Raw genomic sequence first — 25,806 nt, forward strand, 5'->3', positions numbered from 1 at the left:
TTGGTCCACCACACTTTATAGAACTACACAAAACCACTTCTCACCCCTCCTTCATCTGCTGGGCTTTAGCTCCTGCCTAAATGTCCATGTGATTGAATTCTGACCTCTCCAGGAAATTAAGTTCATCAGAGAAGCCCATGAGTGAAGAAGTACTTTGATAAGCAACATTTCATTTTAAAAATAAAAGTTTAAATTTCAAAATAAGACTAATATTTACTAAATTCACTTTAGTAGGCACACCTTAGGTCCAATCCCGAAAATTAGGTCCAATAGTTCCAAATCACTTAGGAAGGCATCAAAGCACTACATTTCCAAGTGAAGTCTACAGCACCTGGTACCTGTTTTCACTAAATACTTAGCAGATACACTGACCTTTGTGACATCTTTTTTTAATGGCATCCATCATAAGTGCTTTTCCCTGCTGCCTCTTCTGAAGAACTTCTATCCATGCCTGTGATATGGACATGAGCACAATAACAGCTTTCACAAACCATTATTCCACGTGTCCAAATTCCCTTAGTAACAGCACCACAAATAAATCACTGCTGTTTAATGTTAATGTTTATCATGAGCTAAGAACCAGGTTCAGGGCTCTGAGTATATGCTCTGTCATTATTCTTAACAATCCAGTGAAGTCAAAATTCTTTTTATCTCCATTCAGGAAGAATATACAGTAATTAATTCCCTTGCCAAAGTCACCAAATGAAAAAATGCAGAGCTGAGATTCATACCCAGGAAATCTAACACCAAAGCCTACGTTCTTACTTCATTATGCAATACTTCTTACAAAAATCCTAACAAGTCATGTTGAAATATACAATTAAATTCAAATTGTCAGTTCTATTCACTTTGTTGCAAATCTCAAGATGTTACTTTTTTTAACTGGAGCTATTAAAATTTAATGCAGCATACACATACACACACACATACACACACACACACGAACACACACCCACACGTACTCTGGATCCAGTCATCAGTTGATAGATATTTTGATTGACTTCCTATTTTCCAATTTTGAATTGGGCTGATATAAAACACAGGAGTGTAGGTATATCTTTCACATGGTGATTTCAATTAATTGGATATGGAGAGATCATTATGTTAAGTGAAATAAGCCAGACTTAGAAGGAGAAAATTATATTTGTGGAATATATAGTGAGTGCAAAAACTGTATGGATGTCATATCATTTGTTGTTGTTACAAATAATGCTTCATTGAAGTATACAATGTACCTTACAACATACCTCTTTCCCCATATTATAATCATTATCATGAATCCCTCATTTTGTACCACTGTTTAAGAAAAAGTAATATACGGGTATGCACAACCTACATATGAAAGGAATGTTGAAAAATGTTAAAAAGTTTAAAAGTAAAAAATATAAAAGGGAAAAAAGTATGTGGATGAACTTTGATGTTCACAATTTCAAAAATAAATCAATTATGTAATAAATACAAATTTTACCACTAGTTATATTTGGGCAAAAGAACTACCTAACTACATCAATAGGCATGGAAAGTACCAAAATGAAAAGGAAGAATTCATCTGCCCAGAAAACTAGAAATGCTTTAACAATTAACAGAAGCACGGGGCCAGTGCTGTGGCTCACTTGATTAATCCTCCGCTGTGGCGCCAGCATCCCATATGGGCGCCAGGTTCTAGTCCTGGTTGCTCCTCTTCCAGTCCAGCTCTCTGCTGTGCCCAGGAGGGCAGTGGAAGATGGCCCAGGTGCTTGGGCCCCTGCACCTGCATGAGAGACCAGGTAGAAGCACCTGACTCCTGGCTTCAGATTGGCACAGTGCCGGCCATAGCAGTGATTTGGGGAGTGAACCAATGGAAGGAAGACCTTTCTCTCTGTTTCTCTCTCTCTCACTGTCTAAAACTCTGTCAAATAAAAAAAAATACTCCAACGCACACTTTCTCAGTCTCACCTTCACTGACATTTTGGACGATTCTTTGTTGGAGGCAGGCCTGGTTTGTGCACTGTTAGGTGGGCAGTAGCATCAATGTCCTCACCCCAGTAGATGCCAGTAGCACCCTCATCTGAGCTGTAACAACTGAAAACATCTTCAGTGACAGAAGTCACCTGAGGAGCAACGTTATCACCCACTTGTGAGATGCTGCCCTAATGTTTCCTGGAGCAGCTGGCACTCCTGAGATATCTTGGCCTTTGGCAATTAGGTTATGTTAAACCAATTGCAGTGTCACTGAGATAATCTCAGCCTGCCACTTCCGGATCAGAAAATCCATGAATCTGAAGCAGACATGATCTGATTTTACACCAGAAGACAGACATTCACAGTTCAAACAAGTAATCACTCCTCTAGAGAGACCTGCAGTGACTACTGGCTCCCCATCAATACACTTTTATCTAATTCTGAAAACATTATAGAAGGAATTCCAGCTGAATATACTTAGGTATACAACCTCAGCTTCCCAGAGAAAAAAGAATTCCCCCACTTCTTACCTTTTGCATCTGCTTTTCAGACTTGGTCATTCCTGCAAAATATTCAGTAGGCCTCTTGGAATGGACTTTGAGCTGTGGCAAGGCAATAACACCGAAGCACTGTGCCTGGGCCTGGCAGTAGCTGAAACTGCATGACAAAGTGAAAAATGAGGGGTGAAAGTCACTCCTAACATTTCACTTCCTCTTATGAGTCACCCAAGCTCAGAAAGTCTCTGCACACCTGACCTCTGACAGCTAAAAGAAACAAACAAAAACTGATTAACCTCCCTAATTTCCTGTCTTGTAGAAAACTGGCTGTGCCTCTTATTTTTAAAGAGAAGTGAAATGTTTCCAGACATTAATTAGTTTTAAAGAATGATCACTCTAAAGGCACTCACTAACACATGAACTAGTGTCAAGCGAAAGAAATTCCACACATAAAAGTGCTGGGCACTTTTCCCCAACATTTTAATATACTGTAAAAGAAAACACTCCAAAAGTATTTTTAAAAACCCATCAACTGGACTTGGAATCACAGCTGAGGGACCAAGGAGCTCGTCTCACTCACCCAAGGAGAATCTCCTCCATGCTCCAGTCTAAAGCAAGCATCCTCCCCAATTGCAGGCTCTTGCTAATTCCCTGGTGTGTTTCTGTGGACTGCACACTCAGTGCTTGCCCCTCTCCCTGACTCTCCAGCACAAGGGCCATTATTCAATATTTGACTTCCATATTTGAAGATAAACATGCAAACTTCTCTCTTGCTGGAAGCACGTGGTTTTTATTCTGAGGTCAACAAATTTGGGGTACTAGATAGAGGACCACATTAACATTTTCAATCCATGTTAGTTCCAGCTTAAATTCAAACACTGCTTTAGGCCACTAAGACACTAAGCCTCCAAGAAGGGGCTCCTAAGTCCTCTATCACACCCAGGGTGCAGGAGAAACATACAAATGCCATCCTTCAATACCCAACATACAGGGTGCATCTCTCTTGGTACGAGTACTCCAGCATGACAGTGTTCCACTGGATGCATTTGCTCACCACGTAACTCTGGGTCTCATAAAGTCTCTCTAACCTGTGGACCTTGTTTCAGGACCCCTTGAGAAATCATGTGTGGCAACTACAGGATGCAGGCAACATCAGAGAAGAAAATCACTCTCCATGCCTGCGCAGCTCACAAACAACTCTTGGTCAGAATTAAAACAATCACCAGAATCGAGTCCAAAACCAAGAACAGGGCATTAGGCTTGCAACACCCAACCCCCACCTCACCCTGTACCTGGCCTTGAGTCAAATTCTGAATTAGGAGCTCTACTTCCTGCCATATATCCACATTTCCAGCTTATCACTTCTATGCAGACCGCTGGCTAAATGCAAAGGTTGCTTGCAATGCCTAGTTGTAGCATCTATGGGTACCATTGTGATCTGTGTCTCAGGACAGAGCAGAATCAGTGATGTCCCAAAGCCAGAGGCATGTCCTGGGGTGGAGCACTTTCCACTCAACTAAGCTGCTCAGGCACAGCAGAAATTCTTGGCCAGCGCCCTACACACAGTGGTAGTTGCTTGATTTTGGTCTTTGATCTCATGTGGTCAATCAACAGTACTTACTTTTTTAAGATTTATTTATTTTGAAAGTCAGAATTACAGAGACAGAAGGAGAGACATAGAGATCTTCCATCCACTGGTTCACTACTCCAGATGGCTACAATGGCCACCTCTGTGCCAGGCTGAAGCCAGGAGCTTTATCTGGGTCTCCTGCATTGTGTAACAAGGATGCAAACATTTAGTTCATCTTCTTCTGCTTTTCTCAGGCCACTAGCAGAGTGTTGATTTACAAGTGGAGCATCCTGGACATGAACCATGGGTTACTGGCATCACAGGTATCAGTGTTACCAATTATGCCACAACATTGCCCCCCAACCTTATTCTTCGAGGAATTGATCATTATATTTTCCTTTGGACACCACTGTGTAAGTGCAATAGGGCACAGAAAAGGCAAAATGTTCACTCCAGTTAAAACCCTTCTCAACCTGATGATATGACAATGGAGATGTGTCTGAAATCAGAACAAGAGTAACTAATCACACACATATAGCTAAAATCACATTGATGCCCATTCTCATCATTGCTATTCAATATAGTCCTGGAAATTTTTGCCAGGCAAGAAAAAGCAATCAAAGGGATACAAATTGGGGAGGAGGAAGACAAATTATCCCTATTTGCACACAATATGATTTTATATATAAGGGATCCAAAAAACTCCACTAAGGGACTATTGGAACTCATGGAAAAGTGTGGTAAAGTAGCAGGATATATAGTCAATGCACAGGGCTGGCACTGTGGCACAGGGGGTTAACGCCCTGGCCTGAAGTGCCAGCATCCCATATGGGCACCGGTTCATGTCCCAGCTGCTCCTATTCCAATCCAGCTCTCTGCTACAGCCTGAGATAACAGTAGAGGATGGCCCAAGTCCTTGGGCCCCTGCACCCGTATGGGAGACCTGGAAGAAGCTCCTGGTTTCGGATCAGCACAGCTCCGGCGGCAGTTGAGGCCATCTGGGGAGTGAACCAGTGGTCGTAAGACCTCTCTCTCTCTCTAGCTCTCTCTGTAACTCTGTCTTTCAAAATAAATAAAATAAATGTTTTAAAAAAATAAAGTCAATACACAATAATCAACAGCCTTTGTATACAAAGATGATGTTGCAGCTGAGAAAGAACTTCTAAGATCAATCATTCACAATACCTACAAAGAAATCAAATACCTTGGAATAAATTTAACCAAGGATGTCAAAGATCTCTATGATGAGAATTATAAAATATTAAAGAAAGAAAAAGAAGAAGACACAAAAAATGGAAAAAGCTTCCATGCTTTGGGTTGGAAAAATCAATATCATAATGTCCATTCTTCTGAAAACAATTTACAGATTCAATGTGATATCAATCCAAATACCAAAGAAATTTTTCTCTGATCTAGAAACAATGATGTTGAAATTCATATGGAGGCACATATGAACAACTAAATCAGTCTTATACAACAAAAGCAATACCAGTTTTCAAGACATACTACAAGGCAGTTATAACAGAAACAGCCTGGAAGCAGGCGCCGCGGCTCACTAGGCTAATCCTCCATCTAGTGGCGCCAGCACACCGGGTTCTAGTCCCGATCGGGGTGCCGGATTCTGTCCTGGTTGCCCCTCTTCCAGGCCAGCTCTCTGCTGTGGCCAGGGAGTGCAGTGGAGGATGGCCCAAGTGCTTGGGCCCTGCACCCCATAGGAGACCAGGATAAGCACCTGGCTCCTACCTTCGGATCAGCGCGGTACGCCAGCTGCAGCGCGCCAGCCGTGGCGACCATTGGAGGGTGAACCAATGGTAAAAGAAAGACCTTTCTCTCTCTCTCTCACTATCCACTCTGCCTGTCAAAATAAATAAATAAAAACAGCCTGGTACTTGTACAAAAATAGAGGGACAGACAAATGGAACAGAATAGAAACACCAAAAATCAATCCAAACATCTACAAACAACTCATATTTGATCAAGGAGCTAAAATCAATCCCTGGAGCAAGGACAGCCTCTTAAACAAATGGTGCTGGGAAAACTGGATTTCCACATGCTGAAGTATGAATTAAGACCCCTACCTTACACCTTGCACAGAAATCTACTCAACATGGATTAAACATTGAAATGCATGAACCGACACCATCAAACTATTAGAGAACATTGGAGAAACCCTGCAAGACATTGGCACAGGCAAAGAGTTCTTGGAAAAGATCCCAGAGGCACAGGCAGTCAAAACCATAATGAACAAATGGGGTTACTTCAAGTTGAGGTTTCTGTAGGACCAAAGAAACAATCGAGAAATTGAAGAGGCAACCAACAGAATGGGAGAAATTATTTATAAAAGATGAACTGATAAAGGATTAATAACCAGAATCTAAAAGAGATCAAGAGATCAACAACAACAAAACAACCCAGTTAAGCGATGGGCCAAGGATTTAAGCAGATATTTTTCAAAAGAGGAAATTCAAACGGCCAACAGACACATGAATAAGTTTTAAGGACCATTAGCCATCAGGGAAATGTAAATCAAAACCACAATGAGCTATCACCTCACCCTAGTTAGAGTGGATTTCATACAGAGATTAACAACAAATGCTGGTGAGGATGCCGGGAAAAATGTACCCTAATCCACTGGTTGGTGGGAATGCAAATTGGTAAAACCACTAAGGAGATACCTCAGAAACATGAATATAGACCTACCATAGGACGCAGTCATCCCATTCCTCAGAATTTAACCAAGGGAAATGAAATGAGCAAATAAAATAGTTATCTGCACCTCCATGTTTTTTGCAGTTCAATTCACAATAGCTAAGACATGGAATCAACCTAAATGCCCATCAACAGAAGACTGGATAAAGAAATTATGGAATATATACTCTATGGAATACTACACTGCAGTAAAAAAAATGAAATCTGGTCATTTGCAACAACATGGATGAATCTGGAAAATATCATACTTAGTGAAATAAGCCAGTCCAAAAGGGACAAACATCATATGTTCTCCCTGATCTGTGACAACTAACAGAGCACCTGAAAAGAAACCAGTAGAAGTGAAGTTGACACTCTGAGAATCAGTGACTTGAATAGCCCTTGTTTTGACTCTCAAGGAGCAGTTCATTAACTTATTTCTTTTTTACTATTTTCTTTTTCTAGTTAATACCATTGTTTGAACCCTTTACTTAACAGAATTATCCATTGGTGTTTAAATCCAATTGAAAATAGACCCCAGTAAAAAATAAGAGAGGGAATAGGAGATGTAAGTTTCAGGACACATGACCACAGACTTACCCCAAGGGTAAAGCTAAAAAATTGCCATAGGACTCGAAATCTCATTAAGATGGGTGGTACTAATGGCATCCTACATGTTACAGTGATCACATTAAGTGTGTAATTGATCATATAGTTATGATTAAGTGCCAAAGGGATCACATAAATAAGACCAAATGTCTGTTAATAACAATAGATAGAATTAAATAGAAGAGAATGTTGCCACATAGGAAGCAGCCCACACAGGAGACTAATGACAAATGTGCCCTAAACTCTGACCTCAGAATCAGCCCTTAAGGCATTCGGATCTGGCTGAAAAGCCCATAAGAGCCTTTCCAGGCATGGAAAGCCAAGACACTGTGCCAAAAATGATCTACATGAAGGACCTCTGTGAGTGAGATCCCAGTGGAAAGAAGAGGCCATCAAAGGAGGTACCTTTCTCTGAAGGGAGGAGAGAACTTCCACTTTGCTTATGACCCTGCCTAAATACCGATGGAGTTTGTGGACTCAAAAGTCTTCCAAAGCATTGGTAGCTCATGACAAGGGCCTTGGGTGATCACTGATGTCATAAATAAGAGTGTCAATTGTTAAATCAACAACAGGAGTCACTGTGCATTTATTCCCCATGTAGGACCTCTGTTCTTAATGAGTTGTACTGTGAGAATTAACTGTAAAACTTATTTTCAAACAGTAATTTATATTTTGTGTGCCCAAAGAAGTGCCAGTTATAGAAATCTTAGTATAGGGTTGGTCTTCTGTATATAAAGTTAATTAAAAATGTATCTTAATGAAGAATATTATGGGGAAGGGAGCAGGAAGTGGGAAGAGAGAGGGGATGGGAGGGCAAGTATGGAGGGGAAGAACTGCTATATTCCTAAATCTGTACCTATGATTTTATATTCATTAAACATAAACTTTCTAAAAAATTAAAAATCACTTTTTTCAGTGTCAATTTATTTAAAAATAACTACTATTATTTTTCCTTTTTTTTTAAACAGATAGATTTAGTGAGAGAGAGAGAAAGGTCTTCCTTTTTCTGTTGGTTCACCCCCCCCCCCCCAAATGGCTGCCACGGCTGGCGGGCTGTGCCAAGCGGAAGCCAGGAGCCAGGTGCTTCCTCCTGGTCTCCCATGCAGGTGCAGGGCCCAAGGACCTGGGCCATTACAGAGCTTTTTGCAATCACATATAAAGGCACCAGCAATATTACCCCGCCTGACAAGTAACTACTTGTGTAACGTGATCACATTTGTTCTCATTGGCATTAGCCTTTCCATGATACCATGACCTCAACAACTTACCCGCTTTCCCTCACTGCGTGCTGCATTCAGCACTTCACATGGTGACATACACATACAAAACACCATCAACTTAAACATCCACCATTACAATATGATGAAGACGCATGCACCCAACAACCCAGGGGAGGAGACAGGACATTTCCCAAACCACTGTTGCATTCCTCACTCACCCTACACACCCGTTCTCGGATTTTACAATTATTACGTTTACCACGCACGCTGTAACTTTCCGCTAGAGGTAATAGATTTTGCTAGTTTCCTATTTTACAAGGGCAGAAGCACAAAACTCACCAGCACCTGGCGTCCGTCCCTGTGCCCACTGCTCAGGGCTCCGGCGCCCCAGACCGCAGTGGGCCCGCTGACCAGAGCCTCTCAGCCTCCAGCCCGTTCCGCTGAGAGTTTTGCCGCAAACACGCTCTCCGGAATACTACGTGACGTGGCGTGGCGCGGCGCGGCGTGGCGCGGCGTGTTGTGGCGCGTGTGACGTGACGCGGCGTGTCGTGTCGTGTCGCGTGTAACGTGACCTGGCGCGGCGTGGCGTGTTGCGGCGCGCGTGTCGCGCCATGTGAGAGCCATGACTTTGGTTCTGCCGGGTCCCGACTACGTCGTTGGACTGCACACGGCGGCGGTGGGCACTGAAGGAAGCCAAGTGCACCTGCGCCTCTGGCTGCCAGGACTGAGCTCCGGCTTCCTCCTACAGACTAGAGCGGAGCCCTGGTCACGCCGGCGCCTGAGGAGGTCCGTGTCCGTTACCGCGCGCTTGTGCGCGCGCGCTCGCTGAGCTCGCCGAGTGTCCGCGCTCCCCCTGGTGGCGGTAGAGGTGATCGCGCCGCCTCAGTCCCTTGCAACAGTGCGTGTCCGGAGCAGCAGGTAAGTAGGACCTGAGGGGCAAGGGAACGGGGCAGAGCTCCAGCGGGCACAGGCATTGCAGGTTGGGAGGGGATGAACCTAGAGGCCAGTGCCTGGAATTTTCTGTTCCCTCCTGCAAGATCGCGGTGGAATTGGAGCCTGGAGGTCCGAGGCCCCTTCCGGGAGTTAGGCAACAGGTGGGGTCTGCAGAGATGCAAAGTTCCTGGTGTTGGTGCCCCTGCTCTGGACTTTGGGCGGGTGTGTAGGCTTCACCTGAAGCCCAGGCCTTGCTGCTTTGTCTTCATGAGGAGCTGCAGAACGCCAGTGGCACCACTCTCCCTGGCCTGCCTTTCATGGCCGCTGGGCTAAAGGGTCAGCTCATGGGGCACACCGAACTTGCAGGCAGGGCCCCGAAGAGAGAGGGAGGTGGTGTAGAGTCCAAGCATACTGGGGAAGCAGACTGGCCGGTAGCCAAGGTACTGAGTGGATCGTTAGGATTATGCAAGGGGGAGAGTGCAATAGGCCTCATCCTGCAGTGTGGCTGCCAGGCTCCGGGTGTTGGACGTGACCTGGCGTGGCAGGCGGTAATGGAAAACTTGACCTCCGGGACAGCCAGTTAGCTCCTGTGCACCCTGACATCCTGTGTTTAGGCCTGCAGCCTCCAAGAGAATGCCTTGGCCTGGGGTGCGAGGGTGTTTGGGGAGGCTGGGTGACCCAGCTGATGTGACTGACAAATGGATGAGCCTCTTCTGTCTGTGGAGGGCATCTGCCAGGACCCCCTGAGCTCCAGGCTATTAGCTGCCCACACAGGCTCCTGGTGCCTCCTTGCCCCTCAATTTCCTCATCTGGGCATCTGGATCAGTCTCCCCTTTGTGACTTTATTATTGTCGCTCCCCCTCTTCATGGAGGAACGACACAGGACCCTGCGCTGTTCTTTTGTCTGCTCGGCCCTCCCCGGGTTTGCTGCTGGTTCTTCCCGGGTTGGCTACCGACCCTTCCACCTCCGTGGAAGGGCGGTTCCCCCTGCCACATTCCCCACTTCCGCGGGGGAGTGGCACACCGCCGGCCGGCTCTCTCGGGGGCTGCACAGGTGTTCCTTCAGATAGATGTTCCCCTTAGATGTTCCTGGTGCATGTTGTCTCTCTCCTCCTTTATAGTCCTCTTCCACCAATCCCAACTCGGCTGCCCATACACCGAGTACGCTGCTCTCCTCCAATCAGGAGCAGGTCCTACAGTTTCTTGGTTGAACTGGAGGCAGCTGTGTAGAAGCTGTTTCCCTTCTCAGCGCCATATTGTGGGAAAGCAGATGCATAGAATAAGTCTTAATTCCAGTAACTTAGTCTAGTCCGAGTTGCTCCCCACAATTATGAAACTGCAGAATGTCTTCTGGTTAGGAGGCTGGAGGGGAATCAAGATGGCCTACACCTAGTCCTATGCCTAGGCCTTTTTTGTACTTCAGACCTTTTTTTCTCTTTTGTTAAATATTTTATTTATTCAAGAGGTAAAGTTACAGTGAGAGAGAGAGGTTTTCCATCGTTGTTTCACTCCCCAAATGGCCACTACGGATGGAGGTGGGCCCATCCGAAGCCCAGAGCCAGGAGCAGCTCTTGGTCTCCCATGCATTTTGCAGGGGCCCGCCTGATTGGGCCATCTTCTCCTGCTTTGCAAGGCCAGCAGAGAGCTGGATCAGAAGTTGAGCAGTCAGGACTTGACCTGGTGCCCATATGGGATGCCAACACTGAAGGCAGAGAATGAACCTACTGTGCCACAGTGCAGGCCCTGACACTTTAGACCTTGTACCCGATAACATACCCTAAAGCTAAGGGAATCCTAGAGAGCTCTACTCTCAATTTCACTCACATTCATTCAGGTATGTTTGTTTATTTGGGGGTTTTGTATGCTATAAGCTCAGTGTATTTTTTTTTTTTAGATTTCTTTATTTTGAAGGAGTTGGGGGTATAAAAGGGTTGTGAGAAAGCCAGCAAGAGGGTGCTCTTCCATTCACTGGCCAATGGCAGAGAGCTAGGTCAGAAGTGGAGTATCTGGCACATAAACCAGTGCCCAGTTAGAATGCTGATGTTACAGGTAGCAGCTTTACCAACTACACACAACACTGTCCCCACTAGCTCACCTTCAAATCCACCCCATCCTCAGCTGTGTCAAAGTGCATGTCCTGTTGCTGAGCAGTTAGTGTCTTACCAACTGTCCTTGTGAGAGAGAATACATCCTTGTTCAAATCTGCCTTTCTGACTTCTTTCCAAATGGCTTCTTGTTTGGAATCACTTGGCTAAATTTGGAAGAGATGGGGTTCACAATGCTTAACTGCATCCTGGGATGGTTGTGCAGGCTGTAGGCCTAGCTGAAGGAGTGTGCTTGGTTCCTGTCATTACCAAAGAAGTTGAATTTGTTGTTGAGTGCATGAACTGACGAGGGCTATGTGCAGCTGGATGGAGACCAGCCGAGTGTTCTAAAGGCATCACCTTGTGTACCTGCACCACAAACCCATTATGTGGCCTTGTCAACTCATGTGTGTGTTGCTGATTGAATGAATGGCTTCCCAGCCCACCTCTGCCCCTATGGGTGTGGGAAATTAGCCCACTGGTGGCCATATGTCCACCAAAGGATTGACTCAGAAACATGAAGGCATGCATAACATGAGGTGTTTGTTGTTACCTGCTCTTGAGAGCTGTGTCCAGCAGGTAAAAACAGGCTCCCCGCTCAGAGATGCAGCTCCTTTTAATCTGCCATACAAAGTTTGAAAAACTAGGAGGTGCAATCTAAGCCCTGCATGCTAGTTGAGGGATTATAAATAATTCATTTTCTAGGACATTTGTTTCTAGGACACCTGTCTAGAGCAGCAATTCCTTTCTTTAATCTTGAAGCTTGAGTATTTTTACTGTGGCTTGCTGAGAGCTACCCCTGTGGCTACTCCAGAGAGTCAGTAATCTGGTCTGCATTCATGTATGTTGACACATAATGCTACTTCTCTCTCACACCCATTCCACCTGCCAACATACAGGCCATCCCAGGGTGAGGAGCGGCTCATCCCCAGCATTAACATGATGGTCCCTTGAGATTTCTAGGAATTTAGTAAATGTTTTATTGAGATATAATTTGTAATCTATAAAATCCACATCATTTAAAGTGTATTAGTGTACACATTTATCACAATTGGTATCTTACAACCATTATAACAGTGCATTCTAGAACATTTTCATTACCCCTATAGGGAATTGTGCCCCTTAGCATCTCCCTACCCCCACCCTTCCTCAACATTGGATAACTATTAATCTTCCCTGTCTCTATGATTTTGCTTATTTCCTGTAAATGGAAACATGCAATGTGAGGTCTTATGTGACTGGCTTCTTTTGTATAAAATAACTTCCAATGTTCGTTTATGGTAAAATACATATTGATTCTTTTTTTTTTTGACAGGTAGAGTGGACAGTGAGAGAGAGAGACAGTGAGAAAGGTCTTCCTTTGCCGTTGGTTCACCCTCCAATGGCTGCCGCGGCCAGCGCACTGTGGCCTGCGCACCGCAATGATCCGATGGCAGGAGCCAGGTACTTATCCTGGTCTCACATGGGGTGCAGGGGCCCAAGTACTTGGGCCATCCTCTACTGCACTCCCTAGCCACAGCAGAGAGCTGGCCTGGAAGAGGGGCAACCGGGACAGAATCCCGCGCCCTGACCAGGACTAGAACCCAGTGTGCTGGCGCCGCAAGGCAGAGGATTAGCCTAGTGAGCTGCGGTGCCGGCCATATTGATTCTTTATTCCCTTTTTCATAGCTGAATAACTTTCCATTGTATGATTTTGCCATGCTTTTTCTGTCCATTCATCATCAGGACATCAGAGGTGTTTCCATCATTGAACTAGTAAAACCAACACTGCTGTGAGCATTCATTGATGTGTTTGTGTGTATGTGTGTGTTCACATAGGTTTTCAGTTTTTTGAAGTACACATAGAGGTATAACATGTGGTCATACAATACTTCTGTGTTAAGCTTTTGGGGAGCTGCTGGACTACTTATCAAAGTGTCTGCATGATGTTACAATCCCACAAGCAATGTATGAGGCTTCCGTTCTCTCCACATCTGTGCCAATTCTCTGCCATTCCTGTTGTCACTCTCCTCGTGAAATTTGTATCTCCCAGTGGTTTTGATCTGTATTTCCCTAATGAAGAATAAGGGTCAGCATCTTTTTATTTGCATATCTTTTTTGAGGAAATGTTCATTCATACATTTTGTTCAACTTTTATTTGGTAATTTTGTTTTTTTGTATTGAGTTATAGGAGTTTATTTATATGTATACATTCTGGTTACAAGTCCTTGTAACAGTGTATGACATGTAAATATTCCTCATATTCTGTTGGTTGTTTTTTTTTTTTCACTTTCTTTGATGGTATCCAGTGAACAACATTTTTTTTAACTTTTATATCTCCTCCTCTCTCTGTGTAACTCTAACTTTCAAATAAATAAATCTTTAAAAAAGTTTTATGAAGTCCAGTTTATTATTTCTTTCTAAGAATTTTACAATGTTAGCAGTTTACCAGATTCTGATCAACTTTAATTTAGTGTTTTATGTGATCATGCATACATTCTTCTGTATATAGTTATTCATCATCCTTGCATCATCTGATGAATCTTCTCCATTTAACTGCCTCAGCATACATTGTATAAAGTCAGCTGTCTATAAATTTAAAGGTTTATTTGTGGCTTTAAACTTACCCCATGGATCTGTATGTCTGTTCCAGCACCATGCTGTCTTGATTACTGCAGATTTTTGTTAAGTTTCAAATGAGGAAGAGCAAGTCCCCAGCTTCATTTTTTCTCAAGATAGTTATAACTGTTCTAGACTCTTGAATTTTCATATGAATCAGGATCAACTTGTTGATTTCTGCAAAGAAACCAGCTTAGATTCTGACAGGATTATGCTGTTGTAGGTTAACTTGGAAGAGTATTGCCATTTTAGTTATCTTAAGATAAATATAGATTGGCATCCGTTTCTTTTATGTTTTTACTTATTTCAGCAGTGTTTAATAGTTTGCAGAGTTCAAATTTCACATTTGTTTACATCTATTAAATAATTTATGCTATTTTGAATGGGATTGTTTTCTCAATTTTCTTTTCTGATTTTTTCACTTCATTTTTTTAAATGATTTCATATTTATTTATTTACTTTTTTATTTAAACACAGTTCAAGGGAGAGAGGGAAAGATGGAGATTTTTCCATCTTTTTGGGCCACTCCCCCAGTACTCATGACAGCCAAGTTTGGGTCTGGCCAAAGTTAGGAGCCAGTAACTGTCCTGCTCTCCAGTGTGGGTGGTAGAGGCCCTGGTCCTTTGGCCATCTTCTGCTGCCTTCCCAGGTGCATTACAGGGAGGTGGATCTGAAGTGGAATAGCCGAGGTTTTGAACTGGCACTTATGTGTTGGATGCCAGTGTTACAGGTGGCAGCTTAAACCACCGTATCACAACATGACTCCATGTTTGTTTGTTTGTTTTTATGTTGATCTTGTATCCTGCAACTTTGCTGAGAGTATGTTGAGTTTTGAACACATCAGGCACTGAAATGGCAAATGTTGGTGCTGCTGCCACTGCTACCCTGAAAGTTTAAGCACTACATCATTTCCTTCTGTTTGAAGATGGCTCTGTTCTCAGTTTTACTCAGCTCTGAATTGGAACAGGTAATACCATCCCTTCCTTGTATGAAAAGAGATGATGAAAAGAGAGATGAAAGCTCCATGAAAAACACCTAGTAAGAAGTCTAATAAGGTTTATGTGGATATTACTCCTTTCACTGGAATTTTCATTTGGAAACTGTTAGCACAGGGATGAGGAATATATACATTTCTACATGCCCACCCCATCATTCATTTAGGTCATTTTTTTGCCACAGTGCCTTAGCTTTCCATGCCTGAGAAACTCTCATGGTCTTTTTAGCCAAATCCGAATGCCTTAAGGGCTGATTCTGAGGCAAGAATGCTGTGTAGGACATCTGCCATTCTATGAGTCTGCTGTGTATCCTGCTTCTCATGTTGAATTGTTCTCTCATTTTTAATTCTATTTTGTATGACATAGTAATTCTTCTGAACACTAAATTCTGCAGGGATTCACTGAAATACAGGCTGTTTCTCAAAGTCTCTAAAATAAGAGTTGAGTGATTTAACATTTTTTAAGGAAACTTTTACTTTAGCAAGTCAATAATTTACTATTTGGTGCTGGTTACTTTGAGTCCTACAAGAAAGTCAGTTACACACTGCTCTGAGCTCTGACTACAAAAAACAAAAGGTATCTAAAGAAATTTTCAGTATGTTAATAAGTCTTAAATATTTAGTATTAATAGGACTCTGAAGGACACAGGTAAGGGAGGTAATGATCATATACTAACTACTAAAGCACAATTATAAGAGGATAGTTGAGACTGATTGGATACCATCACATTTGGTGCCTATTCTTTGATTGCTAAGTCCTATGAAGCTTTGCATGCCTGTAGAACAGAACCTTTAGCATGGTGAGCAGCTGCAGCCTTTTAAGACTGTAAAGAATCTGAGAAGAATGGTGATAGTACTTTAGGATTGCATTGAATCTGTAAATAGCTTTTGGTGGTATAGAAATTTTAATGAGATTAATTTTTCTAGACCATGAACATAGAAGACTTCTCCATATTTTGTGTCTTTTTCTACTTCCTTCTTTAATGTTTTATAATTTTCATAGTGGAGATATTTCACTTCCTTGGTTGCTGGTTAAATTTATTCCAAGGTACTTAAATTTTTTTTAACTATTGTGAATGGGACTTACCTTACAAGTTGGTTCTCAGCCATGGCATTGTCTGTGCATACAAAGGCTATGGATTTCTGTGTATTAACTTTATATATTTAACTTTATGAAAGTTTGAGTGCCAGCAGTCTTTTAGTGGAGTCTTTGGGTTCCCCCATATATGGCATCAAGTCATCTGCAAACAGGGATAATTTGACTTACTCTTTTATCATTTGTTTGCTGCAACAGCCAGGGCTGGGCCAGGCCACAGCCAGGAGCCAGGGAATTCTTCCAGATCTCCCTCATGAGTTCAGGGGCCCAAAGACTTGGGCCATACTCTGCTGCTTTCCCAGGCACATTAGCAGGGGGTTTGATCCAAAGATGAAAGCCGGGACATGAACTGGCACCCATATGGGATGCTGGCACTGAAGACGGCAGTTCTCCCCTACGAGAACTGCTTGGCAGTGGTCCAAGTTTGGAACCACGTTCTATTCAGTGAACAAATTTGGGGCACTATGCATCTTGCAAGAAAGACTCTCCCATTGTTTCCCTTCTTTTTATGTAGGGATAATGATTTTCTTTTCTTTGAATAAAGTTCATGAAGGGCCCATGAGAAGCACAAATAATGGTTTTACACCAGCAACAACATTAGTGAGAGATTGGAATTCATTGCTATGTTTTATTGAGTTAGAAAGCTCAGGTCACCACTCATCTTGCCAGAAATCTTTTCCCCCCTCAATATATGACCTGGGAAGGGCCCTTATTCACTAAATAAAGAGTCTTTTGCAACAGTAGCTAAAGCACTTCTTCAAAGAGTTTCCAGATGCTTCAAGAAACAAACTGTTGTACAGCACTAGCCAAGAACACTCAGTTTCTAGTGTTTCTCATTTCTCTTTTTTCTTCTCTCCCTCCATTCCTTCCTATTTTTTTTTCTTTTTACAAAAAAGATTTATTTAATTGAAAGACATACACACACACACACACACACACACAGTTCTTCCATCCACTCGTTCATTCCCCAAATAGCCACAGTGGCTATTGGATGGGCCAGGGGTATGGAGCTCTATCTGGGTCTCCCATGTTGGTAGCAAGGACCCAAGTACTTGAGCCAGCTTCAGTTGCTTTCCCTTTGCATTAGCAGGAAGCTGTATTAGAATCAGGCCAGGGGCCAGTGCTGTGATGCACCAGGTTAAGCCACAGTCTAGCTCTAGCATCCCATATGGGTGATTTAATGTAATTTTGTCTACCTGTTTCACCACAGAAGAGGAACAGTATATCTAGGCTGAAGCTCAAGCCTCTGCTCGTTTTCTGGTGCTTCAGCAGCCAGAGTTCTATGCTGTGAGGTATTCAGTGGTCCAAACAATTAAACTGTCAAAAGAAACATGGGAATTTATAACACCAAGATCACCTGGTTTCAAGTCTACTGGCTGGGATGAGGAAGTACATTATCAAAGCTGTAGATTATGATAAAATCAAAGGCAACACAAGAAAAGGAAGTAAATTCAGCTTTGTTTGATGGCTGGTGAAAGAATTAAAGAGATATACTAATCTAGTCCCTGGTAGTCCTGTATGACAGGTCCTACTTGGTACCCATTCTGTTAGTCAGTCATAAAAAATTAAAAGGGAGCCTCAAAAGCTGGCCATGGGACCCCAGACGCCTACAGGCCAGATGCCAGGGATAACATTTTTAGTGTTCTAGTATAGAGGCTAAAGTAGAAGTATTTTCCAACATGGAAAATAGTCCACTCAAATCATAGGATGATAATCACTGTAATTCGTACCCAGCAACCTCAGAATCAACACAGAGGCCATTCTGCTATTGAAGGAACACATATTAGGTGTGAGAAACTGGATCATTGACACAAGGAAGGTCTGTCTCTGATCAGGTCTATTCTAGTAGGCCTGATCTATGAGAGGAAACTCTGGAAAAATTGGAATGTTGAGTGATACTTTGATGGAAGAGATTTCACTTTTTAAACAATCTTAAAAACACAGTGTCTCCCATAGTAGAACACTCAGGTGACAAAAGCTCAGATATTACCATCTAATGCATTCAGCTCAAAAGCCTGAGCTTATTGTGAATTAGAGCCCTAAACTGGAAAAATGCCAGAGTCAATATTTCCACGGACTCCAAATGTTTTCCTTGTGCAAAATGCATATGCAGCAATTGGGAGGCAAGGAAGCCAATGGACTACAAAAAAAATTAACATGGGAAAGAGATATTAGCTCTCTTTCAAGCAGCATTGGATATGAGGGAGGGCACGTGGGTAGGAAAGTGGCATGTAGCGTGAGTGAGCAGGCACGAGAACTGGCAAAACGGTGGGGCTGGCTCAGCATGCTCCAGCCTTTTATCCACTTCCAAAAGGGGAGTGGTTACATAGTCTGACAGGTGGGTGAATACAGGTGAGATCCCATAGGGGTAGGAGGGTGTGGCCGCCAGCTCATGAGCCTAATTCTGTCTCCCTGATTATTCCCATATCTTTCCCCCCTTCAGAGATTCCAGACCCTTAATCTTAAGGGGATGCTGAAGGACGTAGACTTATCATATCTTCTATATCTACTTCCTGCTGATCAGGGATGCAGGCCCTGTCTGTCCTGGGTCCAGAAATCTCTTTCTAGCTCATCTAATGAATTCATTTCATGAGCTGGAGAATTTTCAGGCACTGCCAATGGCTGCATCGCCTGCACGGTCATCATTACTCTCAGAAGTCTTTGAGTTCTGAAACATACAAGTTTATCAGTGAGCATAAACAAAACTGAAACAAAACAAATTGCAAGTGAAGTACTCTTTAAGATGGAAAGAAAATATTTTATAGACTCCTAGGTAGTGGGTAGTGATAGGCTATCCTACGCAGATTATAAAACCACTTAGCCTGAGCATAGAGATTTATTTTTAATCTCTCTCTCAGTGAACATACAGCTGTTTGAGTAAAGGTGGCAGATTCTATCAATCACTGCACATGTTCCTCCTTATTCTATTAATATATATTCCAAGGTCTGTGTACCATCCATAACTACCATGGACAGACCATCCACAGACATAACTACTCGCTGTAAAAGCTGGCCTGCAGTGTAAGCCAGACTGCCTAATACAATGGTAAGGTTTTTAACATTATCTTCATGTGGCTCACCAGGATCTTTTATTATAATAGAAGAAACCCACTACAGAGTTTTTCTTCTAATAACATCTTCTAGAAAGAATCAAAAGAAGATGTAGCTACAACATATCTGACTAAAAGTGCAAGCAATCTTGATGTGATGAAAGCAAAATCTTTACTTATCTTTTTGCTTTTTGAAGAGCTCTTTCAGATCTTTGGCTCACAGGAATAGCAGACATGTCTTTTGAGTTCACCTGCAAAGACTCAAGAGGTGAAGCTTAATCCCTGACAAATGCACACAAGCTGGGATGCCCTGTGATTTCACTGAGGTAGGCCTGCTCAGTAGCACCTGGTATATCCCTTCCATTCAGGTTGCAACTGGTCTGAAGAGGATCCTTCCTTCGAAGTTTTTATTTATTTATTTATTTATTTATTTATTTTATTTATTTTTTTTTATTTTTGACAGGCAGAGTGGACAGTGAGAGAGAGAGACAGAGAGAGAAAGGTCTTCCTTTGCCGTTGGTTCACCCTCCAATGGCCGCCGCTGCAGCTGGCGCACCGCGCTGATCCGATGGCAGGAGCCAGGAGCCAGGTGCTTTTCCTGGTCTCCCATGGGGTGCAGGGCCCAAGCACCTGGGCCATCCTCCACTGCACTCCCTGGCCATAGCAGAGAGCTGGCCTGGAAGAGGGGCAACCGGGACAGAATCCGGCGCCCCAACCGGGACTAGAACCCGGTGTGCCGGCGCCGCAAGGTGGAGGATTAGCCTATTGAGCCACGGCGCCGGCTCGAAGTTTTTAATAAAACTAAATCTTCTGGGGAAGTAGGCTGCTCATGAGTCTTAGGATCTGGCCCTGGGAGAACTGAACCTTCTGATCTTGAACCTCTGAATCAAAGAGGATGGCAGAAGTGAGGAAGAGCCTTCCATATAGCATCTGATCTGGACTAAGCTTTAAGGCAGACTTGGGTGTTATTCTCATCCTGAGAAGGGCAATAAGCAATAGTTTAAGCCCTGATTCTGAAGTCTCTTGGCAAAGCTTAGCTAGAATTTTCTTAAGACTAAAACTAGCCTTTTCAACTTTACCCAATTACATGTCTCCAAGAGGCATGAAGATGCTAAGAAATTGCTAGAGGAGCAACTACCTATTGAGTTATTTTCAATACAAATTAAGGTTCACTGTCACTCTGGAGTGACTGCAGGAGTCCAAATCATGGCACAGCATCCTTCAGCAAGGCTTTGGATATCTCCCTTGCCTTTTCTTTTCGAATTGGGAAGGCTTTTACCTATCCTTTGAAAGTATCATTAAAGCTAGAAGATACTTATAATTTGCTGGAGATATATTAATGAAGTCAATCTGCCAATCTTTACCTGGATATGTTTCTCTTATTTGCACAGGAGTCAGCAAAGGAGGTGACTTTACATGACCACCAGAGTTATTTTGTAAACACATAGGGCAAAAATGAGCTACTACTCTTATGTCAGCGTTTATCCCCTTACCTCTGAACACTTCAGAGAGTATTTGCATTAAAGCTTCTCTTCCCATTGGGTAGAGTCATGCATGCATGTCCTTAATAATTTTCCATTGAGAGGCCATTGGGTGCATAACCTTACAATCCAAAGTCCACCATCAATTATCATCTTTAGTATAATCCTGTTGTTGGGCCCATTCAATCTCAGACCCGGTATCGTGAGGTTCTTTGTCATTGCTACAGGCTGAGGGCCATTCCTAGGAATTCCTGTGCAGCACCTTTTTTGCTGTCTCATCTGCTAGTGCATTTCCCTTGACATGGTTGACTTCCTTCTGATGTCCCTTAGAGTGAATGACAGCTACTTCCAAAGGCACCAGTACTGCCTGAAGTAGAGCTAATATCTTCTTTCCATTTTCAACAGGGGAATTCTTTGCAGTCAGTAAGCCTGTATCTGTCCAAGCTGCATGTGCACATAACACAAGGAAAGCATATTTGGAATCTGTGTATATGTTAACTTCTTTTCCTAATTGCAAGCCTCTAGTTAATGCAATAAGTTAAGACTTTTGAGTTGAATTATTGCTTGGCAATGTTTCAGCTTCTATTACCTAGGTAAGATCTATTACAGCATAACCTGCCTTTCTAATTCTTTCTTCATATAGCTACTTCCATCAATAAACCACTCTGCATCTGGATTCTCTTTAATAGCTCGGAGACCTTTTGCCATTTTATTTTATTTGACCTTAAAGCATATAAGACAGGAATATTACCAGGAGATATGGATCCAAGAGTCCATGTTTAAGAAACTTAACTTTAAAGAAGCACCTAAAGATAATAACTCTTACAAGAAATGGAGTTGGACACTTAGACGTAAGTAAAACTTAAGAGACATAAGAATATCCTCTATTCAATACACTAAAAGTAAATCTTAATAATACAACTCTTTGGAGATATAGATTCTGCATGAGTTGGTAGTACACAGTGACTCCTGTTGTTAATTTAACAAGTAACACTCTTACGTATGATACCAGGGATCACCCAAGGCACTTTTTTTTTTAACAGGCAGAGTTAGACAGTGAGAGAGAGAGAGAGACAGAGAGAAAGGCCTTCCTTTCTCCATTAGCTCACCCCTCAAATGGCCACCATGGCCGGCATGCTGTGCTGATCCAAAGCCAGGAGCCAGGTGCCCCCTCCCCGGTCTCCCATGTGAGTGCAGGGCCCAGGCACCTGGGCAATCCTCCACTGCCCTCCCAGGCCACAGCAGAGAGCTGGACTGGAAGAGGAGCAACCGGGACAGAATCTGGCACCCCATATGGGACTAGAACCCGGGGTGCCAGCACCGCAGGTGGAGGATTAGCCGAGTGAGCCACAGCGCTGGCCCAACCAAGGCTCTTGACATGAGATGTCTAGGCTGTGGAAGTCTCTTGAACCCACAAATACACATCAGTTTTCAGACAAAGCTATGAGCAAAGTGGAAGTTCTCTCCTCCCTTCAGAGAAGAGTAAATCTTTCATTGATGATCACTTCTTTACATTGGAGTCTCACCAGTGTCCATGTAGGGACACTTTTTGCAGCATGTTATAATGGTCATTCTGTGATGCAATAACCTGGGGGATAGTGTATGCGATAAAAGTAGCCATAGTCCTAGGAATGTGTCCAGTTACTCATTGTGACTCACTTTAGCTAGCTGAGTATCAAGCAGAATTTTCACACAAAACGATGAAAAAGCTACCTCCAATTTTCCCATGTCAATCCAAGCCTCACCCTCTTTCTTCTTCAGATTCTTATTTTCCAACCTGCCTGCCTTACCTCACTCCTCATGCTGGCAAACCTAAGCCTGTCCTCCAGCACAAGAAATCTCCAGCTGTCTGCCCTGCCTGTCTCCTTGCTCTGACCAAATGCTCTTTCCACAATTGCATTCCTATTCCCAAGACCTCCAAGACTTCCAAATGCACCCTGGCCTCTGTTGACTCCAAGTCACCCACTCCCCACCCTGTTCATCTTGCTGCCCGTTCCTGCTTCTCCTCTGCCTGCGCACGGACTCCTCCTCTCAGACCCTCTTTCTAGTTCTCTGGACTCTCTTCTTCATTGTGCATACCCTGGCCCAGACCTGCATATTCTCAGATATTATCTTGGAGATTGTACCTTTTCTACTGGCCAACACAGTACAGACACAATTCAGACAGGAGTGGATTCCCAGCAACCTTGCCTGGTGAGTAAGGGGAATACAAAATGATGGCAGACTGACATAAAGACTGACATACAGTCTGTACTGTCACCTCTGATAGTTATAGGACCCTTTCTACAATGACATGATCCTAGATATATTATTAATATCTGTATATCTTCATCTCCATCTGTTAGTTCTTTTTAGAACCATAGATATCAGTAATGATGTCCTTTCTCTGAACAGGTTCTTTACTTTCAGTCCTGCCAGATGGACCAGACTGTAGGAGCCTCCAGATGTACAAGTAACTTCTCAATGGAATGTGGTCTGTAAGCACAGAGCTGACAAGAGGACAAGTCACAGAGAAGGTAAAGAACACGGAGCAGGATACCTCTAATGTGCTTTGGAGGAGAAAGAGCAGAGGGCAGATAATAGAACATAAACACAGAAAGTAAGTGGTTATTTTGAGGAGATTCACCTAGCTAGGGCAATGAGATGCCACAAGTGATGAGGATTTTCAGAGCCACGCCCTAGTGCCATCTACCTTGTATTAAAGACATGCTGAGCTGGATGCCAAGCCCTTGACCCACATTCCTTTATTACTTTCTCAGTCATGCTATTAAGATGGCTATTCTCCTAAAATCTTAAGGTAAGTAAGGCCCAAAGGAGTTAATGCAGCTGAGTGGCTAGTAGCAGAAGGACAAGGAATATCTGACTACTAAGTCTTGGTTCATTCCAGTTTCAAACTGCCTTTCTAAAGTAGAGGCATGGTAGGACAGATGAGTTGTGGGGTCATAAATGAGCATATTTCAAATATCCCTGGAAAGAAATGATTGAATTCATGCCCATGAGTTTTCCAAAACTTTATGAAAAATGCAGGTATCATGAAAAAACAACAGAGTTTTCAGAATGATTTTGTGCAAACAAAACTAATATTTTAATTCCTCTTTCCATAAACTTTTTGAGATCACCTCCTGGGTCAAATGTCCCTATCAGTACCCTGGGGATCATGACAATATGGATCTGGAGCCAGAGCTAATGAGTCTAGGAGATTCCAGCCCCTCATTATGTGTAAGCCTCAATCTCACCCTAGCCCTCTGCCCATGTATAATGAAGGCTGCTCTATCACTGTCCCTGGAGATAGGGAGAGCTCAACTGGCAGGGAACACAGTCTTGACAGTTTTTCTCCAGCTAATACAGCTTCCCAGTAGGATGAGAGTGTATTTCCCTCTTAGCCTTACAAAATAGTGAAGACTGCAGGAGGTAGTTTTGTCCTTGCTAGGACAAAAGGCGCCCAGGAAAGGACCACGATGCCAGTAATTCAGCCAATATGGGTCGGCCTCTGTTCATGTTCCTGGATGGTAATTGCTTGTGTAATGGTGTAAGTAGGGGAACACGGTGTTAACAGTCAGATATTTGCTCAGCCAGTTACATGCTGACCAATCATGAACCTGTCTCTACTCTCCCAGATAATGCAGAGATGCTCAGATATACTTCTTGCTCTTAAATATTTAAATGGAAATTAATGCATTTTTGTGTTCATGAGACAGAAACATGAAGGTTTTGTCTGTGGCATTTAAGTTGGAGAGGTATCTGACTCACTCCACAATCTTTTCAGATGATTGGTCAATATGAAGTACACTCATCAGCCATTTATTTCCTAGGTTGGCCACAGGATGGTGAACTCATTACTGGCAATGGCTCAAGCAGCTTCAGTGCCAGCATCAATGCTGAGAATCTGAACACATGGCTGAATGTCTGAAGACAGAGAGAGAGCCAAGACGGCAGTGGTGCTATGGGGATGCCAATTGGCTGGATAGCTTGTAATGCTGTTACCCAGAGATGGCACTGACAAGCCACTGGCCAGAGACAGCAAAGTGAAGCCACTGCTGAGAGATGGCAGAAGGCCTTAAGTACAGCCACAAGGGGTATAAGGCAAGCAGAGGGCAAATTATTAGTCCTCTGCATGCTAAGTCTGCAGTATGATGGCAAACCATTTTCTTATGGTATCTCCAACAGCTTCAGTAGCAGGGTAAAACCTGTGGGCCTGTGCACATGAGTCAACATTTGAAATGGAACACAGAACCCAGAAGGGCAGTGTTGTGCCATGTGGATAACACTGCCTGGATACAGTATGGGATGCTGCTACCCAGAGAGGCCACTACTCGGACATGGCAGAGAGATGCCAGTGCCAAGGTACAGTAGAATGCCTGGGACCCAGTTGGCTCAAGTGGACTTTCTCCACAAACATATGAGGTGTTGTGCAAGGAATCAGAGCAGTAGGAATGCTTGGAACTACAATTTCATTAAGACAAAATGTCTCTTCTGACCACAGCCACTGGATATTTCAGAAACCCCTGAGGCCACATCATAGTACACATATTAGACATATGGAAATGCAACGTGTTAGATGTAGTCATGTTGCCTAAAATGGGCATTGTTAAAGCTGAAGATTTTATAATTCTGTTTTTCAAAGTTTCATATTTTGTGAAGTTGTGTTTAATTGCTTCTTGTTTCTTTTTAATAAACTAATATTTTCCTCACCCTTTTCCTTTTTCTGAGCCCTGAGGAGTTTCATTAGTAGGTTGGAAGCCCACTGGACTCTCCACTGTCACTGTGCACTCCCAGAGTCCTGGAACTTCAACAACCACTAAATACCTGTGGTCCCTATGTGGAACTGCAGACCCACGTCAAACCACCTGAGATGACCTGTTGAAGTGTCACCTATCAGCTTATTTCAGGCTCATTCTGCAACTTCTTCCATACCCACTGTTGCTCCAAACATCCCCACTTAGTAACAGGGCAGTCATTCAGTTTCCCAAGTCAGAAGCATTCATGTTGTCCCAAAGTCTTTGCTCCCTCATTCTACACTCTCAGGAGTATCTTTTTCCAATTGC

General features: G+C 43.2%; 2 long non-coding RNA genes across 2 annotated transcripts in view; one reads left to right on the plus strand and one right to left on the minus strand.

Moving 5' to 3' along the window:
- The window catches only part of LOC149123815 (uncharacterized), a 127,861-nt gene extending 118,862 nt beyond the window's left edge, over nucleotides 1-8,999 (minus strand). Inside the window, exons 1-2 of the long non-coding RNA XR_016214170.1 lie at nucleotides 8,865-8,999; nucleotides 2,472-2,598 (exon numbers count right to left, since the gene is read on the minus strand). This is a non-coding gene — a long non-coding RNA (uncharacterized LOC149123815). The remainder of the gene's footprint in view (nucleotides 1-2,471; nucleotides 2,599-8,864) is intronic.
- A 306-nt stretch (nucleotides 9,000-9,305) lies between these two features.
- LOC103349281 (uncharacterized) lies at nucleotides 9,306-25,443 on the plus strand. Its single transcript, XR_007921868.3, has 3 exons — nucleotides 9,306-9,443; nucleotides 23,156-23,277; nucleotides 24,574-25,443. It is a non-coding gene; the product is annotated as an uncharacterized LOC103349281 (long non-coding RNA).
- Nucleotides 25,444-25,806: the final 363 nt, after the last annotated feature.

The sequence above is a fragment of the Oryctolagus cuniculus genome, chromosome 10 (assembly GCF_051225735.1).
Source record: "Oryctolagus cuniculus isolate XC-2025 breed Fujian yellow rabbit chromosome 10, ASM5122573v1, whole genome shotgun sequence".
In the NCBI taxonomy this organism is placed as follows: domain Eukaryota; kingdom Metazoa; phylum Chordata; class Mammalia; order Lagomorpha; family Leporidae; genus Oryctolagus; species Oryctolagus cuniculus.